The sequence below is a fragment of the Cyprinus carpio genome, chromosome B3 (assembly GCF_018340385.1).
Source record: "Cyprinus carpio isolate SPL01 chromosome B3, ASM1834038v1, whole genome shotgun sequence".
NCBI classification, from domain to species: Eukaryota; Metazoa; Chordata; class Actinopteri; order Cypriniformes; family Cyprinidae; genus Cyprinus; species Cyprinus carpio.
Window position 1 is genome coordinate 3721943 of NC_056599.1, and position 8887 is coordinate 3730829.

General features: G+C 43.5%; 1 long non-coding RNA gene across 1 annotated transcript; it reads right to left on the minus strand.

Annotated features, from left to right (window-relative positions):
• Positions 1-228: 228 nt before the first annotated feature.
• Positions 229-1191, minus strand: LOC122136744. The gene is made up of 3 exons (XR_006154331.1): positions 1119-1191; positions 871-930; positions 229-305 (listed from the first exon to the last, which is right to left on the minus strand). It is a non-coding gene; the product is annotated as an uncharacterized LOC122136744 (long non-coding RNA).
• Between the last annotated feature and the right edge of the window lie 7696 nt (positions 1192-8887).

Below are 8887 nucleotides of genomic sequence, written 5' to 3' on the forward strand. Positions count from 1 at the left end.
CATTGACAAAACCACTAAATTATAAAATATAAAAATTAGTCAGAAGAGTTTAGTAACCTTATGTTAAGTGACATTAACCAATTAAGCAAACACACACAGCTTTATCCTCTAAAACATTTATTTAGCTTTCAGTTTCAGTCGCCAATTCAAGTAAAAAAAAAAAAATATATATATATAGATAGATAGATAGATAAACCACTCACTCATTCATTCATTCTGTAGTAGTGTAGCATGTCTGGACCGGTCACCCCACACACACAGAGACCACACGACCACTCTTCGATGAGATTTAGCACTTTCCTTTACTGTAATAAGGAGAAATAATCAGTGGATCAAAAGGCGACCGCTTCTCCCTCTCTGGCACACAGAGTCAATACGGGGGAGAGCTCAATAATACATGTGCTCGTTAGCCTCGCACACAGGTGGACTGAGATTATACAATAATGAAAAATAAATTATACTGTTTACAATATGTCTCTTTGTCTTTCTTATACATCACATTTCTATTAATACATCACAAGGTAAGGGTATAAAATATTACAATAATTAGATTACAATATTACATTGGATATAAAATCTATATAACATTAACTTATGCATTAATTCCAGTATTTATACATTAAACACACTGCAGTGAAATAAAACTAATTATTTACAATATTACATTGGATATAAAATCTATATAACATTAACTTATGTAAATTAATCATTTAATACATTTAGCACTGTATTATTTGTAGGCCGCACCACGTGCGTCAAGCACTGCATGAATCATTAAATCAGATTTTCTCCCGTAACACTCTACATCGAATACATTCAGTCACTAAATCTCTTTTCTTTTATAAAACAGAACCAACATAAACAACATACCTGTAATAAGGAGAAATAATCAGTGGATCAAAAGGCGACCGCTTCTCCCTCTCTGGCACACTAAGCATATGATGCTAATTAGTTAGCGTCACAATGCACATCGTTAAGGTCAAATAACACCTCAAAATAGACATTCTCATCATAACTAATACAATCAAGTGCTAGTATAAAATAAATCACATTCATCCAGCGATAAATACGCATTTTGGACATCATATCAATACCAGAAATCAGAAATATCATCATACCAGAGTCAATTACGGGGAGAGCTCAATAATACATGTGCTCCTTAGCCTCGCACACAGGTGGACTGAGGCTATCGCACATCATACGTGGGGAAAACCCCGGATGTGTTCCACTGATATAATTCCCCTCCCCAGACAGAATCCCAAAGAAAAAGTTCCACGAATCTAATATTATGTAATTTTAACTTGCAAACAATAATAAATGAACAAAATTTCGTGGAGTTCACTAATCCTTTCTTATTATGGAAACTAATAGAATTTATAGTAGCATAAACAGAATATATACATACAAATAAAAAATTATAATCCAATATAGGAATTAAAAGAAAGCAAATTAAATTGAGTCAATCATACACCAGTTACATTCTCCTCCCTGAACTTCACAAATTTTGACTATTACAGGGATAGTATAAACTGGGGTCATCAAACCAACTTTTTTTCCCAGAACATTTTGCAACAAAATGTTTCCCACCCTCAGGGAAGGTGAGTGCGGCAGGTTGATCAGGCCTACTGCAGTCACCTGCAAAAGGTGCCTTAAACACCATTCATATCAGATGAAACTTCATCTCTGATCTGGAACAACAACAACATACTGAAATACATTGACTCACATGTGCTGTATTTTAAAACCCAAAATGACAAAAAACAGTGAAATACAATACATTCTCATCTCAATAAGGATCTTACGACCCTACAACCAACTGGGTTCAGAGTTTTGATAGATTGAGTCATGTTCTCTATCAGTCTGTTGACTGGTTTCACAATCCTACCTACTCTGGTCCGAATTCTCATATCCCCTGAACCAGGAGGTGGCTCAATAGCTTCAAGAGGTGAAACGCCATGGTCACTATGGCAAACTGCCTCAGAAACAGAACTGCGAGAATCACAACTCTGTCCTTCATCTGGACTGATTACACTACTTTCCACCTTTGTACACTCATTCTTCGAAGCAAATTGCTCATGTCCGGTTGACTCAGGGACTCCGTTCAATGATTCAAGGCTTTCAGATCTGCAGGACAACCTCTGCTGAGGGGTCGTCAGAAACTGTGGTCCTTTCCACCCAACTGGCGACTCGTTCAGACAAAGGACACAAATCAGATGCAGGACCAACAACATCCATTGACACACTTCTACTGCTAAGGGCAGATCCACCACTGTCCTCAAATGATTCAGGTTCCTCAGACTCAAGTGGAAGGAAGTTTGCTTGCAACAGCAAATTGCGGTGAACAGTTTTCTCCTGACCTGTCTTGGTGTTACGTATACGGTAAATGTGACACTGCGGGTTTAGCGCAACTACCCTATAGGGCGTGGACTCCCACCTATCTGCCAATTTTCTCTTCCCACGCTCACCCTTGTTGGCCAGCAGAACTTGATCACCCAACTCAATGTTACGACCTTTGGTCTTTTGATTATACAACTCAGTCTGATGTTGCTGACTGGCATCAATGTTTTTCTGAGCAACTGTAAGTGCTTCTTTTAGATCATCTTTTAACCTCTTTACATACTTGTCGTAATCAACAATGTCACAGTCTCTTTCAACGTTGCCAAACATCACATCCACGGGCAACTTCGGGATTCTACCAAACATCAGGTAGAATGGAGCATAACCTGTGGATTCGTGCGCGGTACAGTTGTATGCAAAGGTCAGTGTCTGGAGCAACTGGGACCACCTTTCCTTAGACCTCGCCGGGAGCGCTCTGATCATGCTGCCTAAGGTTCTATTAAACCTTTCAACAAGGCCATTTCCCATTGGGTGGTAAGCAGTTGTTCGGGACTTTTTCACACCGGCAACCTGCAGCAACTCTCGGATCAGTTGACTCTCAAAATTGGCCCCCTGATCCGAGTGGATCCTGTCAGGAAAACCGTACACACAAAAATAGCGATCCCACAACTGTCGTGCTACCTGTTTTGCCGACTGGTCACGACACGGGAAAGCGTGAGCCATCCGAGAAAAATGGTCAGTTACTACCAGCACGTCCACATTACGACCTTTTGAACTTTCTGCGGTCCAAAAAATCAATGCATACTAGCTCCATTGGACTTGATGTTCTCACGCTCTCTAGTGGGGCTCTGCCTTCGGGTTCAGGCATTTTACTAACAACGCAGCGCTTGCAACACTTAACATATCTGCGAACATCAGATTCCAGCCCGACCCAAAAGAATCTTTGTCTTGCCAGGTGCATTGTTCTACCTTGGCCCTGGTGCCCTGCTTCATCGTGAATGCCTGTCATGACCTGTGTGATCAAAGAAGAGGGAACAACATACTGTAACAGTTTCTTTCCTGTCAGATTATCTTTGGTTACACGATATAGTACACCATCAAGTATCTTTAACTTGTCCCACTGCTTCAAGATCCTGAGCACCTTATACGTTTCGCCAGCACGCTCACGACGAGAGGCTCTCTTGCCCCTATTTACATAAAACAGGACCCTGGACAGACAAGGATCATTTAACTGTCTGTCTCGAAGTTCGTCTAACGAGAAGACTGGCAATGGGCATTGCCCAGGAGGCAACAAACACTGGGTGTCTTGGGCAATCCAAGAGACAGCTCTCGATTCGACCCCCGCTTCCCAGTCATTATGACCCTCTAACACAGCAGACACCTCGGCACTAGAAAGCGGACAATGGCGTGACATTACACAAGGAGAACATTCGATGCTCTGAATACCAGCACTAAGCCTAAATGTGTCCTGCACGGTCTCTTTCTCAAATTGTTCCGCTTCCTCGAGCAATGTATTGTAAGGCTCATTCAGCAGCCTCTGACTGACCCGGTTGTGGACGAAGGGTTGATGACTTAAGGCATCGGCTACTATGTTCTTACTCCCAGGTATGTACTTGAGACTGAAACGATAGGGCGCCAACTTGGAAATCCACCTCTTCTCACACGCGTCGAGTTTGGACTTAGTGAGAATGTAAGTTAAGGGATTGTTGTCCGTCCATACAACAAAATCATGCCCTTTCAGCCAGTGGCTGAATTTATCGCAGACGGACCACTTCAAAGCCAAAAACTCTAAGCGGTGAGCAGGATACTTGGCCTGAGCGCGTGTAAGAGCTTTGCTAGCAAAAGCAATTGGCCGGGCCCTAGTCTCACCCTCTGCAACCTGCGATAACACAGCACCCAACCCATCCAGGGACGCGTCAGCGGACAAAATAAATGGGCGGCTAAAATCAGGATGCGTCAAGACCACAGAATCCATCAGAGCACCTTTTAACTGCTGGAAGGCCCTACTGTGCTCTTCCTTCCAGTCACCAGGACTCAACTTCCTGAATGAAGCACCCTTCTCCGGAGGCTTCTTACCCCTTGGTGCGGCTGTTAAGGCAAACAGGGGTTTCCCTTTGTGAGGATGTTTTTGGATGAACCTCTGGTAATACAACACCATCCCAAGGAAAGATTTAATTTTCCTTTGGGATGGGGTTACCCCATCCTCCATCATCAAATCAGACTCCGTTACCGCTCCGATAGCGCTGACTTTGTCCGGGTCGGTTGCTACCCCTGAACTGTCAATGATGTGCCCTAAAAACCGCACGCTTCTCCGGAGGAAATTACATTTTTTGGGGGCTAATTTTAGCCCATGCTCTCGGAGCCTACTGAACACCATCTCGAGTCTCCTAATGGCCTCACCTTCATCTGGGGCATACACAAGTAGGTCATCAAGATAACAGAGTAACGTCAAGAAATTTTGATCACCGAAGATGTTCGTCATCAGACGCATAAAGCTAGCGGGGCTATTGCAGAGCCCTTGCGGTAAGCGATTAAACTCAAAAAGCCCAATCGGTGTCGTGAAGGCAGTAAGGTTTTTGTCCTCCTCCGCCATCGAGATGTTATAAAAGCCGGAGGTAAGATCCATCGCGCTAAAGACTGCGTTTCCACCCAAGGCCGCCAAGCAGTCTGCTTGGTGAGGTAAGGGGTGAGCATCCTTGATGGTTCGGGCATTAAGCCAGCGGTAATCAACACAAACGCGAAGATCACCACTTTTCTTCCATACCAGGACCAACGGGGATGCCCACTCACTGCAAGACTTACGGATAATCTCTTGGTCTTCCATCTCAGAGAGCACTTTTCTCAGTTTCTGATATTGAGCAGGGGGAACGCGTCGATATGGAAGTCTAAACGGGCGGTTATCTGACAGGTGAATCCTATGGACAAACTCTTTGGCTTTACCACAGTCTAACTTATGTTTAGAAAACACATCTTGATATCTTTGGATCAACTGCAGAAGCTTGTCTTTCCAGTACTGAGTGACTTCACACGACTCAATGTCGAGATCGCAGAGACCAAGCTTCTGCAGTGCCTCACGAATTCCAGAAGGAGAACTAACCGCTGCACCTGTGCTAGAGGAGACAGCTTGGCTCTGCACATTCACAGTTTCCCCATCATCATGTCCAGGCTGCATGTCGAGGTCTTCAACTGCTAAAACAGGAGAAACATCTGCTATTTTAGCATTACGTCTTAAAATTACAGGTTTATTGGATGGGTTAATCAACTTAACCGGCACCCATCTGTCACCAGGCAAAGTAGCTAGGACACGTCCAACAAGAACACTCTTCTTATGGGTTTGTGCCCTAGATGGCTCAATCAACACGGTGCATCCAACAGAAACAGTGGAACTGGTTGGAAGTCTACCCCACACGAGGTGCTCTTGGTGAGGTAAGAGCGTGACGGCCTGAGTGAGCTTGGCAGTACCAACAACGGTTGGGATACTACCACCTTCCCATCTATCATGTCCAGACAACATACTCAAAAAACCGCTGAATCTCGGGTTCCCTTGTAGAATTTGGCTGGTTCATGACACGCCAGTAACTTTGTGACTGCTTAAGTTGACTTATGACATACTTAATGACGTTAGTACCAACAATTAGCTGGTCTTTTTGCCCTGGTACGACCAAAGTGGGCACAATAACCGGAAATCCATATACGCACATCTTCAGCTGATGGATACACTTAGGTTTGACCCGAACACCACCACCAACCGACAAGCAACACATCAGCGTGGGGCTGCTCAGGCTCAAGAGTCCCACATGCATCCAGCAACCTGCGCTCAACTTCCTCATTGATAGTACACGCCATAGAACCAGTGTCTAACAGGCCTTGGCAAGCGACCGTATCATTCACCAACACATCAGTATAAAACAAACTGTCAGCTTTCTCCAGCTTTGCAATGTTTTGGAACAAGATAATACTGCCGCTTGACTCAGTCTGACTCTGGTTGCTATAGATAACCATAGGATCATCCTCACTGGTGAGAGGTTGATTCTCGACACTCACACTGCCCTCTCCCCAATGTGAGTGATCTAGTTTCCCTGATCATCGCTGGTCTGGGCCACGCCCCGGGCAACAACCCTGTGACACTGCCTACGTTGGTGACCAAATTCAAAACAATCAAGGCATCTTTTTTCTTTCATACAGTGCGAGTGAGTCGAATGGGATCGGTCTCCGCACACTGCACAAGGAGAAGCTCGATACCACGGTGACGTTCGAGGTTTTGTTTCTGAAACTGGTAAGGTTGTGCGCTCCAACACCCGTTCTAACATTTTCAGCACCCGCTCTAAAGTGCCCGAATCATTAACTTCATTTGGTTTAGTGTGAACACCTGTGATACATTCTGGTGAGGTTGCACCCACACTTTCGCTTCCTATAGCTACTTGATTTCCGACTGCTTTCTCTGTAACAACAGCCTGATTTACTACAACCTTAGGCACAGGTGAAACTGGTTTCCAGGACTTACAGTCCCTCTCATACTCATCGATGGCCTCTTGGACTTCCTCTGCAGACCATTTGCCTATGGGCTTACACATAAAGACACTGGAAAGGTCAGAATTAGGGCAGTTTCTGATAAACATCATTGAAACTTCTGAGCTCATGTTTTCCATCTTGCCACCGTATCTTTTCAGGTGAGTGTCTGCTAGCTCGGCTGCCTCATTCAACCTGACCCAATAATCAACAGGGCGCTCACTTTTCTTCGGCTGCGTGGCATAAAAGTCGGCCAACGGCTGGCATGAGCCAGGGCTCTCGCTAAAATAGCGCCGCAGTACCTCGTAGACAACTTCGGGACAAAGTACAACAACTGGACTACTTTTCAGCTTAACCTTAACAATGCTCTTTGCCCGACCACATAGATGGTTCAGTATTTCTTCTACGCTATCAGCTTTGTTGCAACCCTTTTTGGCCAGATAAACATTCATCTGCTCAATCCACTCTAGTATGGAGCATTTGTCGCTACCATCCCCCCTGAACATTTGTGGTTCTCTAATGTCGGTTTTTACTATCAGGTTTAACTTAGACAAATCGAGGCTTGTAGACAGGGGTATGGACCCAGAAAGTTGCTGCTCAACCGATGGAGAAGAATCAGGCAATAGAGAATTCTGGCTAGTTAACAACCGTGAAACAATTGAATCACCAATCTGGTTTCCAAGCTCGCCAATGAGGTCGCGCAGCTGCTGTGTAACACTGTCACAACCAACATTGGCAGGAGTGGAAGACTTTGGTTTATTTGACTCATTATCCGACATGCCCGAAATAGTCGCAATCATACACCAAAACACGTGGTTTGCCTACTACAGGCTCAGGTGCCCCAAAAAACCCACGGCCCCGGCCAATGTGTGGCGTCACTAAATCTTCGTTCCACCCCCCTTCTGCCATATCATGAAAGGTAGATTGATGAAAAACAAGAATTTACTTCACTGTTATCCACTTTTTAAATACAGAAAATAAAGAAAACAAATAAAAAAAAGGGAAACCTTCAAAGATGCGCAAAGTGTAAAGTCCAATGTGTGAGTAATGTAAAGCGAGAGTTCAGTTACTCCGTTCCATGTCCAGACACCACCACCAAAACGTCAACGATGAAGAGTCTTTGTCCGATGATTTCAGAAGCGTTGTGATTCGGCGTTGTCAAACCCCAGCGATCGGCTACTGCAGATCTGGTGCATCCGGGTCACGGCACCAATTTTATGTAGCATGTCTGGACCGGTCACCCCACACACACAGAGACCACACGACCACTCTTCGATGAGATTTAGCACTTTCCTTTACTGTAATAAGGAGAAATAATCAGTGGATCAAAAGGCGACCGCTTCTCCCTCTCTGGCACACAGAGTCAATTACGGGGAGAGCTCAATAATACATGTGCTCGTTAGCCTCGCACACAGGTGGACTGAGATTATACAATAATGAAAAATAAATTATACTGTTTACAATATGTCTCTTTGTCTTTCTTATACATCACATTTCTATTAATACATCACAAGGGAAGGGTATAAAATATTACAATAAATAGATTACAATATTACATTGGATATAAAATCTATATAACTTATGCATTAATTCCAGTATTTATACATTAAACACACTGCAGTGAAATAAAACAAATTATAATACCATTTGTATGAATAAATCAGTATTCTTATACGCTTCATATCTAAATTAATCATTTAATACATTTAGCACTGTATTATTTGTAGGCCGCACCACGTGCGTCAAGCACTGCATGAATCATTAAATCAGATTTTCTCCCGTAACACTCTACATCGAATACATTCAGTCACTAAATCTCTCTTTTCTTTTATAAAACAGAACCAACATAAACAACATACCTGTAATAAGGAGAAATAATCAGTGGATCAAAAGGCGACCGCTTCTCCCTCACTGGCACACTAAGCATATGATGCTAATTAGTTAGCGTCACAATGCACATTGTTAAGGTCAAATAACACCTCAAAATATACATTCTCATCATAACTAATACAATCAAGTGCTAGTATAAAATAAATCACAT